The sequence below is a fragment of the Ovis aries genome, chromosome 1, assembly GCF_016772045.2.
Source record: "Ovis aries strain OAR_USU_Benz2616 breed Rambouillet chromosome 1, ARS-UI_Ramb_v3.0, whole genome shotgun sequence".
In the NCBI taxonomy this organism is placed as follows: Eukaryota; Metazoa; Chordata; class Mammalia; order Artiodactyla; family Bovidae; genus Ovis; species Ovis aries.
In genome coordinates, this window is record NC_056054.1 from 119,549,247 (window position 1) to 119,561,448 (window position 12,202).

General features: G+C 38.5%; 1 protein-coding gene and 1 pseudogene across 10 annotated transcripts in view; both read left to right on the forward strand.

The window, feature by feature from the left end:
* POU2F1 (POU class 2 homeobox 1) overlaps window positions 1-12,202 on the forward strand; it is a 206,520-nt gene that overhangs the window by 120,800 nt on the left and 73,518 nt on the right. The gene's annotated exons all lie outside the window — the stretch shown is intronic.
* On the forward strand, window positions 1,972-4,884 carry LOC105612994 (large ribosomal subunit protein uL11-like; annotated as a pseudogene).

Sequence of the window (12,202 nt, forward strand, 5' to 3'; positions counted from 1 at the left end):
GGTCAAATTAAAGAGAGTAGATGTATGGCTTAATCTGGCCAACAGGAGTATATGGCCTTTCCATAGCCTAGCTCAAGAAGTCCAAGATCACAAGTGAAGAAAATGTAAGATTGTATTATTTTTCCAAATAATATCGTTTCAATATAGTACCCATCTGGATTAGAGGGAGTAGTAATGATATTTCTTATAACACAGCTTTCTGTACAAGGATGCTGGAAAGGATTCTTCCCCTAGGGGAAACAGTAACTCTGCTTCTTTCTCCAAGCCTTTGGTAACCTCTGATCTGTTTTCTGTCTCTGAATTTGCCTATTCTAGATACTTTAATTAAGTGGAATTATGCAATATGTTCTTTTGTGTCTGATTTATTACAGTTAGCATATTTTCAAGTTCATCTGTGTTGTACAGTATATAGCTGTATGTTTACATCACATTTTGTTTATCCATTCATCTGTTTATGGACACTTGGGTTGTTTCCATTGTGAATTGTGCACCAGTGTACATAGTTCTTTGGAATATAGAACTAATTGTGAAATTGCTGGGTAAAACAGCACAGTTTTTTTATGGCTTTGGAGGTCAGAAGCCCTAAGCTGCATTCCTTCCAGAAGCTCTGTGGAGAGAATTCGTTTCCTTCTCTCTTCTAGCAGCTTCTATAGGCTACCTGTGTTCCTTGGTTTATGGCCTCTTCCTCCATATTCCAAGCCGGAAGTAAAGTGTCTTTAGGTCTGTCTGCCTGTCTTCCTCTCTCTCACGGCTGCTCCTCTTAGCACATCTTCTCTGACTCTCCTGCCTTCCTCTCACTCTTACAAAGACCATTTTGTGGTTACACTGGGTCCACCCAGATAATTGAGCATAACACCCCCATCTAAAGACCCTTGACCTAATCCAATCTGCAAAATCTTTTTTACCATGTAAGGTAACTATTCACAGCTTCTGGGATTAAAATGTAGACATCTTTGAGTGGCCATTCTGCCTGCCAGAGTACTTTATCCTAAATTAAATCTGATTAACTGTATTTCAGATGACAGTTGGAGACCAGAAGTTATATAGCGTTTTATAAACTTCAGTAAGAAAAACCAAGGCATTTTCTTTAAAGTAAAAATTATTAGACAAATGTTAAGCCTTGCTCACTGTTTAATCAGAGAGCAGATTTCTTTCATCAGTATTCCTGACAACTGTTCGTCTACCCTGAGCTTGGACTCATGCTTTGACAGAGAACAATTTTTAATGCATCCTATTCTGCTGTTATGTAACTGTGTTATCTATTCTCTTGAATTCTGCCCTTAGCAATAAAATGATTTTTCTTATTTTTCAAAAATGAAAGCTTTCCTAGAAGTCATTGCCCTAGTCTAAGTTTTCATCGTTTTAACAATTATTATAAAGTGATTTATTATAAAGGGCTTCCCTCATAGCTCAGTTGGTAAAGAATCTGCCTGTAATGCAGGAGACCCCACTTGGATTCCTGGGTTGGGAAGATCCACTGGAGAAAGGATAGGCTACCCACTCCAGTATTCTGGCCTGGAGAATTCTAGGACTGTATAGTTTTTTTTTTTTTTAATCTATTGTAAAGTATTTATTATATTAGTACATATATTATAAAGTATATAGATTTATTATAAAGTATTATAAATATGATAATTTATTATAAAGTAATATAACAGTGGCTGTCATTCATTAAGTATTACGCTCATTAAGTATGTTAAACACTTGTATAGATTACCTCATTTAATCCTTATAACAACCATATGAGGCATTATTTTTTCTTTCTGTAGATCAGGGATTGAGGCTTAGATGTTTAGTTACTTGACAAGAGTCAGGCATATCAATAAACACATGTCTATAACAGTAAGCAGACAGCCTCCTGTCTTCTGTACTATGCTCCTTTTGTTTTGTCTCCTGTGTGTAAGACTATACTGTTCTCAGTAGAATCACTGAAATTGAATAAAATATTAATTTGTTCTCAAGAAATTTCTCTTATAGAGATCATATGTGAAAATGTAATAGAATAATCATAAGTATTACAAGAGTCCATGGGAATTCAGTGTAGGGAGATATCATTTCTAGCTGGGAAGATCAGGGAAGGCTTTGAAGAAAGTGGAGCTTAAACTGGGCCTTGAAGCTGGGTAGGATCTAAATGTGATGGTAATAGGCAGTGTGTGTTCAGTGTGGAGAAAGCGTGAAAGCTAAGATGGCAGGAAGAAATCTGCACTGAAGGTTTCTAAATTCTTTCGCGTTTCCCCGTCACGTCATGTGCTTTCTAAATCCTTTATTGTTTAGTCATCCTCAGAATTAGCATTAGAGTTCTGCAGACTTTAGTGCAGCCACTTCCATTACCATTGGCTTATTTTTATTATTTTTAAAAATTTATTGTTGGCTTTTTGTAACTTTTATAATTAATAAAGAAAAATGACATCAGATTAAATTTTTAAAATATAAGATATTATTTTCTGATAATATTTAACTGTTTTGAAAGATTAAAAGTTATTTTATTTTAAAGCAACCAACTCATCTTTTAACCAGACAAGAGCTCAGTTTTAGGAGGATTCGGTTTTAACCTGTTGATTGACTGAGTTTGTGGTCAGTTTAACTATCTTCTTTTTACCTGAATTATATTCACTTGATTTTTTCATTCAGATGATTTTTCTCCAGGATAATAAATATCAAGATCTTTTTGGCAACTGAAAAAGCCAAATAAATTTATTAATTCAGCCTAGTCTACAGTTATGGAATGGCATTCCAAAAATACTATCAGGAATTCTTAGTGACAAATGTTTTTTATCTGTTCTGTGAGACTTATTCGTGCCATGGTTGATATTAGAAAGTTATATTCTTAAGAGATTATGATCAGGCATCATTTTCTTTGAGATGAGGGCAAAAGATGTTGAAAGACCAGGGCACCAGTGAATATATCTGCTATTTTTGTAATAATTGAAGAATCTTGATGTCTTGAAACAGTGCTAGTTTGGGAAAGCATTTCCAGATGAACTACCAGTAGTTTTAGGAGAAGCCTCAGAAATTCACTGAGGGACAGGCTCACATAAAGTTATCATCAAAACATGGTGGAGCTTTCGGCTTGGAGGAAGCAAAGATGCACCTTTTTTCAGTTGTCCCAAATGCCACCTAACTTAGACCCCAGCGAGATCAGAGTTGTGTATCTGAGGTGCACCAGTGGGGAAGTAGGTGCCACGTATGCCCTGGCTCCCAAGATCAGTCCTCTGGCTCTTGTCTCCAAAAAAGATTGGTGATGACATCACCAAGGCAGCTGGTGATAGGAAGGGCCTGAGGATGACAGTGAAACTGGCCATTCAGAACAGATAGGTCCAGATTGAGGCGGTGCCTTCTGCTTCTGCCCTGATCATCAGAGCCCTCAAGTACAAAGACAGAAGCAGAAAAACTTTGAGCGCAGTGGAAATAACACTTTTGATGAGCTTGTCAACATTGCCTGACAGATGTGGCATCAGTCTTTAATAGCTAGAGTATTCTCTGGAACCATTAAAGAAATCCTGGAGACCGCCCAGTCTGTGGGCTGCAGTGTTGATGGCCACGACTTTCATGACATCAAACAACAGTGGTGCGGTGCAGTGCCCAGCTAGGTAGGAACTGCAAAGAAAAAAGGGAAATAAAAGATTATTTGGCAACCAAAAAAAAATAAAAAATCGTGGAACAATTACACATTTCAGACTCCACAAGGCCATTTTCCTTTTGAACTTATGTTTATCATAGGATTATTACTAGCATTCTTATTGTTATTATTATTATTGTTTTAAATTTATTATGTATTTTACTATGTGGACTGCATTATGCACTGGCCAGAGTTCTTTTATAAGCATCAGAGTGGAAATACCAACACTGATACTGATTTTTCTTGGTCTTCCTTCATAGGATGTTTTAAATAGTTCCACAGATCATTGAAACTGCCTGGAGCACTTCTAGAGCCTCAGGAGCATGGTAGAGGATATATTACTCTGTTCTTGGTGGTCTAGAAGCAAAAAGTCAAACACTTAGTAGGAAAGATGGCTTTCCTCTAGTGTTTGGTTTGACAGATGTCAAAGTACATAGCTTTTAAGAGATTCTGACTATTCCATATTGAGACACTTTTCCTGGCCCTGCCTTTTGGTGCCTGTGGGGAGTTTTAATTGTTGTCGTTTTGGTGTATGGGGCAGAGAACCATGCATGATTAGTGAGCCTGTGAGAATACTAAGTGACATTTGAATTAAAATTTCACTTTTGTTAAAAGAGTGAATGAGCAATTGATCTTTTCACCAAGTGGTAACCCAGTAACAAAAATTAAGATTTTTAAAGGCAGTATCCACTTTATTTTCATTCATTACAAATATAATTTAGAATATTAATATATTGTGTTTGTTTCTAAAAGGCTGCTTTAAACACAAATTATGAAATTGTAATTTTCTCCCTTCTTCCTTACAAGGCAGGTTAGTTTCCTATCGTGTCACTTTTTTGTGTTCTTTCTTTCTAACAAATATAAAAGATTTTCCCAGTTATCTTATATTCTACATCTTGCTTGAAGCAAAAAACTAGACTCCATTACTCTTTCAATTAAATCCACTATGTAGCATTTTTGGCTTAGAGCAGTGGCAGTAGAAGCCAGGGGTCAGATTTAATGAGCACTTGTGAGAGGTGGAGAGGAGAATGAGAAGGTGTTTTTTAGAAAAAAGGGAGGAAGAAAAGGGAATAATCTAAAATAAATAGCTGTGTTTGTCTTGGGACCATGATAGGCATAGCACCGTTACCTGAGTAGGGACGGCCTGAGCTGGGAATAGACTGCCTGAGGTGATACATTCAGTTCTGAAGATGTTGCATTTGGGTGCCTTATAGTACTTGTAGGTGAAAAAGTGAGTAATTGAAGATAGAGATATGTTCCGGGGCGGGGGGGCGGGCGGGGGCAGGAATTGGCTGCTTATATAGGTGTGGAAGCACTTAGCAGGGAGATACTACTGAGAAGAGAATGGAATAAGCTGAGAAGAGGACCACAGGCAAAGTTATTCTATAACATAAAAAGGGCGGATAGAGAAAGAGAAGCCCTGCCCTGTAGTAGGGTGGCCACAGGCTGCACATTGCTGTTTAAATTAAATTAAATTTAAAATGCAATCATGTTAGCTACCCTTCTTCTGCTCAGTAGCCATATGTCATTAGTGGCTACTATCCACTATGTTAGTGAAACATTTCCATCATCACATAAATTTCCTTTCAGTTCAGTCCAGTTCAGTCGCTCAGTTGTGTCCAACTCTCTGCGACCCCGTGAATCGCAGCACGCCAGGCCTCCCTGTCTATCACCAGCTCCCGGAGTTCACTCAGACTCATGTCCATCGAGTCGGTGATGCCATCCAGCCATCTCATCCTCTGTCGTCCCCTTCTCCTGCCCCCAATCCTTCCCAGCATCAGGGTCTTTTCCAGTGAGTCAACTCTTCACATCAGGTGGCCAAAGTACTGGAGTTTCAGCTTCAGCATCAGTCCTTCCAATGAACACCCAGGGCTGATCTCCTTTAGGATTGACTGGTTGGATCTCCTTGCAGTCCCAGGGACTCTCAAGAGTCTTCTCCAACACCACAGTTCAAAAGCATCAATTCTTAGGTGCTCAGCTTTCTTCACAGTCCAACTCTCACATCCATACATGACCCCTGGAAAAACCGTAGCCTTGACTAAACGGACCTTTGTTGGCAAAGTAATGTCTCTGCTTTTGAATATGCTATCTAGGTTGGTCATAACTTTTCTTCCAAGGAGTAAGTGTCTTTTAATTTCATGGCTACAGTCACCATCTGCAGTGATTTTGGAGCCCCCCAAAATAAAGTCTGACACAGTTTCCCCTGTTTCCCCATCTATTTCCCATGAAGTGATGGGACTAGATGCCACAATCTTCGTTTTCTGAATGTTGAGCTTTAAGCCAACTTTTTCACTCTCCTCTCACTTTGGACAGTGCTTTAAGTAGACTAAGAAAGAGCAACTGCAGAGATCAGAAGTGAACTGGATAGCAGATTTCATGGAGTTGTATTCACTGTAATAAAGTCTTGCAAAGAGGTAGAGACATATAGGAATTTTAAAATGTGATCTTTGGGTTTGACAGTAGTTACTAGGGAATTTCTAAGAAATTTATCTTATTGAAGTATAGTTGATTTACAATGTTATGTTAATTTCTGCTATACAACAAAGTGATTTAGTTATATGTATATATTTTTGTTTCATTATGGTTTATTACAAGATACTGAATATAGTTCCCTGTGCTATACAGTAATACCGTGTTTATTTATTCATATACTAAGGACTTAAAGATTTTAAGTAAGTGATATAAGGAAAGAAATTGCTATGGATAGAGTTGGCAGGGGAAGGATAAATGTAGGCAACTTTTTAAATAGAAGCTCAATAAGAAGGTGTGTGATTAAGAGCTTAGGCCCTGGAACCAGACCATCTGGATTCAGATCCTGGTTTCTTTTTCAGTTATGTTGCTTTGGGCACATTATTTCCTTTTGTGCCACAGGGTTTTTTAGCTATATTATGGAGATAAATAATAATAAGCCATTGCATAAAATTTGATGTTGAAAACAAATAGATGTATAATTCAGTAAAGGCTCTGTAACAGTAAACAGTGTTTGTTATGAGTGTGAGCGTGATGACGGTGTGATATTAAATAAAAGGAAGGATGGATGGGAGAGGAGTTCAAGTCCATATATGTGCTAAGAGAGAACCAGTAGGAGGCGGGTGGTAAAGTTCCTAAGGGGAAGGTGGATGTCGGCTTTCAGAGCACTGATCAGTGCAGCAGCTTAGACAGAAGCCCTCTCCTCCTCCACCATCACTTTTCTTTTTTTTTTAAATGTTGAAGAAATGGGAGCCTGAAGAAGTTAAAGATAAGTTATAGATAATGGATATAGATAGTAAGTTTTTAGGTAGAAGGGAAGGTAAGAAAGCACTCTAGATAGGATTAGGAACAGAGATAATTAGGAATGTCCTTGTGATATTGGGGAAAATGAAAGCAGGGCAGTAAGTCTGGAATAGGTAGTTCATCCAGATGAATAAACAGTATAAGAAGAATTGGTAGCAAAGAGTCATAATTCAAGCTAGGAACCCTGACATCAGATAAAATCAGGATAATAAGTTTTACTGCAGCTTTTCAGGGACCTTTTGTGTTTCCCAGGAAAGCAGAAAACTGCTGCCATTTACCTGGCTCGCCAAAGGGTGAATAAGGAGCATTTGACTAGATTATGAGGCAGAAGAAAGATGGAACAGAGCAAATGTTTGCAGGTTTCTGTAAAAAAAAAAAAAAAAAGAATAAGGGCTTTTTGGTTTTCTTGGTCTTCAGAGTATTCCTGTTATGTGATATTTGCAGAAGACTTGATCTCAGTATTAGGTAGCTCACAAGTCATTTTTCTACAATTAAGAAGAAAGCTAAAAAAATTATTTTAATAGAACTTTCATCCTGATAGAGTTAATTCAACAAATGTCAACCATTTATAGAAATCTTATCATGTATCACTGATGTACTGTTATCTACATAAAAACAACCAAAAAAAATAAAACATGTACCATTTCTTGGTACATGAATATACAGTAGCAGTGGATATTTTTCAGTTCAGCTCAGTTCAGTCGTGTCCAATTCTTTGCGACCCCATGGACCACAGCACACCAGGCCTCCCTGTTCATCACCAACTCCCAGAGTTTACTCAAACTCATGTCCATTGAGTTGGTGATACCATCCAACCATCTCATCCTCTGTTGTCCCCTTCTCCTCCTGTCGTCAATCTTTCCCAGCATCAGGGTCTTTTCAAATGAGTCAGCTCTTCACATGAGGTGGCCAAAGTATTGGAGTTTCAGCTTCAGCAACAGTCCTTCCAATGAACACCCAGGACTAATCTCCTTTAGGATTGACTGGTTGGATCTCCTTGCAGTCCAAGGGACTCTCAAGAGTCTTCTCCAGCACCACAGTTCAAAAGCATCAGTTCTTCGGCACTCGGTTTTCTTCACAGTCCAACTCTCACATCCATACATGACCATTGGAAAAACCATAGCCTTGACTAGATGGACCTTTGTTGGCAAAGTAATGTCTCTGCTTTTCAATATGCTATCTAGGCTGGTCATAACTTTAATTCCAAGGAGTAAGTGTCTTTTAATTTCATGGCTGCAATCACCATCTGCAGTGATTTTGGAGCCCCCCAGAATAAAGTCTGACACAGTTTCCCCTGTTTTCCCATCTATTTGCCATGAAGTGATGGGACTGGATGCCATGATCTTAGTTTTCTGAATGTTGAGCTTTAAGCCAACTTTTTCACTCTCCTTTTTCACTTACATCAAGATGCTCTTTAGTTCTTCTTTGCTTTCTGCCATAAGGGTGGTGTCATCTGCATATCTGAGGTTATTGATATTTCTCCCAGCAGTCTTGATTCCAGCTTGTGCTTCATCCAGCCCAGCGTTTCTCATGATGTACTCTGCATATAAGTTAAATAAGCAGGGTGACAATAAACAGCCTTGATGTACTCCTTTTCCTATTTGGAACCAGTCTGTTGTTCCATGTCCAGTTCTAACTGTTGCTTCCTGACCTGCATACAGATTTCTCAAGAGGCAGGTCAGGTGGTCTGGTATTCCCATCTCTTTCAGAATTTTCCACAGTTTGTTGTGATCCACACAGTCAAAGGCTTTGGCATAGTCAATAAAGCAGAAATAGAAGTGTTCTGAAACTCTTGTTTTTTTGATGATCCAGTGGATGTTGGCAGTTTGATCTCTGGGTCCTCTGCCTTTTCTAAAACCAGGTTAAACATCTGGAAGTTTACGTCTCACTTATTGTTGAAGCCTGGCTTGGAGAATTTTGAACATTACTAGCGTGTGAGATGAGTGCAACTGTGCGGTAGTTTAAGCATTCTTTGGCATTGCTGTTCTTTGGGATTGGAATGAAAACCGACCTATTCCAGTCCTGTGGCCACTGCTGAGTTTTCCAAATTTGCTGGCATATTGAGTACAGCACTTTCACAACATCATCTTTGAGGATTTGAAATAGCTCAACTGGAATTCCATCACCTCCACTAGCTTTGTTCATAGTGATGGTTCCTAAGGCCTACTTGACTTCACTTTCTAGGATGTCTGGCTCTAGGTGGGTGATCATACCATCGTGATTATCTAGGTCATGAAGATCTTTTCTGTATAGTTTTTCTGTGTATTCTTGCCACTTCTTCTTAATATCTTCTGCTTCTGTTAGGTCCATACCATTTCTGTCCTTAATTGTGCCTATCTTTGCATGAAATGTTCCCTTGGTATCTCTAATATTCTTGAAGAGATCTCTATTTTTTCCCATTCTGTTGTTTTCCTCTATTTATTGCACTGATCGCTGAGGAAGGCTTTCTTATCTCTTCTTGCTATTCTTTGGAACTCTGCATTCAAATGGGTATATCTTTCCTTTTCTCCTTTGCTTTTCGCTTCTCTTCTTTTCACAGCTATCTGTAAGGCCTCCTCAGACAGCCATTTTGCTTTTTGCATTTCTTTTTCCTGGGGATGTTCTTGATCCTGGGGAGGTTTCCTGTCTCCTGTACAATGTCACGAACCTCCCACCACAGTTCATCAGGCACTCTATCAGATCTAATCCCTTAAGTCTATTTCTCACTTCCACTGTGTAATTGTAAGGGATTTGATTTAGGTCATACCTGAATGGTCTAGTGATTTTCCTCACTTTCTTCAATTTAAGTCTGACTTTGGCAATAAGGAGTCCATGACCCGAGCCACAGTGAGCTCCCAGTCTTGTTTTTGTTGACTGTATAGAGCTTCTCCATCTTCGGCTTCAAAGAAAGTAATCGATCTGATTTCAAATTTTTAGCAGATGTGTTATAATCATCCATTCCGTGGATAAACTATAGCCTCAGTTCTGATTATGCATCTTGTTTTGTAATAACATAGAATGTTTTTATAGCCATAAGTGATGCTCTTTCTGGATTTCCATTATCCCAGGTTCCTCCCATTTTATGGTGACACACTTGGAAGAAACCACCTGTTCACACACACACACACACACACACACACACGTAGAAGCAAGTTTTCATGAAGATCTTTTGGCTGTTTTTTGTATTAGATATGACCCACAGTTGCCTGACTTTTTGTGGAGTTCATTTGGAATGTGTGCTGCTAATCAAGGTGATGAAGTGACAGGCACAGATATTATCATTATTTCTTGTAGGACATCTGAAATTTAACCATAATTTTGATTGCCTTAAATTTACTGAAATTAAATTTACTGCCTTAAATTAAAAATCTGAAGAAAAAAAAAAAACTTTCCCCTATTGTATAGGTTTAACTGAAGTAGTAGTATATAATGTGGCTGCTCATTACAGATTAAAATATAGTAGATATTATCCAGAATATAGGTGCTTATTGATGGAAGATTGCTTTCACGAACCCCATGTTCCAGAATTTCTCATTCAAAAAAATTTTGTTTATTTTTGTACATACACAGTTCGACTAGAGGTTAACTCTCTCGTTACTTGCCTTGTAGCAGAATGTCAAGTGGCCAGTTAGAGAGGTGAGATTGGCTGCTATAGCCAGGGACGCTCATAGGCAAGTAAGATCCCTGCTGTCTGTTTTGTTCTACAGCTGAGAATTCATCTTCTCAGCTGTTTAATTGAGGTGCAGTGCATACGACGTAAAGTTAACCGTTGAAGGCGAGCAGTTCTGTGGCGTCGAGCACCTTCACAGTGCTACTGCAGCTGCTGCTTTTATCCAGCTCTAATGTTATTCCAAAGGGAAACCAGGAAAAGATTGCTCTACTTTCCCCCCCACCAGCTCCTGGCAGTCATCAGTATGTGATCTGTCTGTATTGGTTGAACCCTTCTGGAGATGTCATTTAAATGGAATCATACAGTATGTCTGTCTGACTTCCTCACTTAGCATGATGTTTTTGCGGTTCATCTAGGTTGTAGCAGTACTTCATTCTTTTTGTGCCCAAATAATATTCCATTGTGTGACTATACCACAGCTTGTTTTTCCAGTCACCTGTTAATGGACATTTGGGTTGTTTCTGCTTTTTAGTTACTGTGAATAGTGCTACTGTGGACATTCATGTCCGAGGATTTGAGTATCTGTTTTCAATTCTTTGGAGTATATACTTACAGTGGAATTGATGGATCATGCAGTTAACATTTTTGAAGATCCACTAAACTCTTCCGCAGCAGCTCAATGATTTTCTATTTCCATAATCAGGGCCAAGGATCCCATTTTCTCCACATCCTTGTTACACTTGTAATTATCCTTTTTTTTTCCCTCCTAGAGCCTGCTAATTGGTTGAATAATATACATTTAAAGTAACCTCTCTGCATTCATTTTTGTCAGGAAATAGTGTTAGAAACCAAATCTCTACTTTTTTTCGACACTGTCTTTGGTCATCTCCCTCTGCATTACAGTTAGAAGGACTTATGATATGAATAATAGGTTGTAATAAAGTATGTTTACATCTGAACGACTTGATTGTTGCTTTACTCACCTTGGTGGCTCAGCCCTCACTCTGTAACCCTAGACCCTGTTTAAAATCTCCTCTCTCCCTCTCTGCCACACTAGAACTCTCAAAGCACTTTGTACCTTTCTTACTGCAAATATCATAGTCTGCCATGCTTGGCTTGAGGGCAGTGGCAGTTTTTCTTATTTATTTACTACCTCTCAAACCCATGCATTTAGAAGAAAAATCTGAGATCACTGAGATTAGAAAAAAGAAAATTTGTTTTTAAGTATCATGGTTTCCTTTAGATATAACTAGATCCTGAAGAGATAATTAAATTGTAAGTTTTAATTTTGAGGCCTCAAAGGGTTGGCCTGTTTGGAAAATATTAATACTATCTCTTAAATAAGGATTAAGTGTCTTTACTTAAAAGCTCGATTGTACTCTTTAATGACCCGTATGGGAATAGAATCTAAAAACAAGTGGACATGTATGTGTATACATAACTGATTGACTTTTCTGTACAGCAGAAACTAACACAACATTGTAAATCAACTATACTCCAGTAAAATTAACTTAAGAGTAGAAATAAAGGTACATCTATTTTTTAATTGCTTTAATCATTATGGATTCAATATGTATGGGATTCATATATACAAACTACTATACATAAGATGGGGCTTCCCGGCTGGCACTTGTGGTATAGAACCCGCCTGCCAGTGCAGGAGACACAGGAGCTATGGGGTCCATCCCTGGGTCGGGAAGACCCCCCTGGAGGAGGGCGTG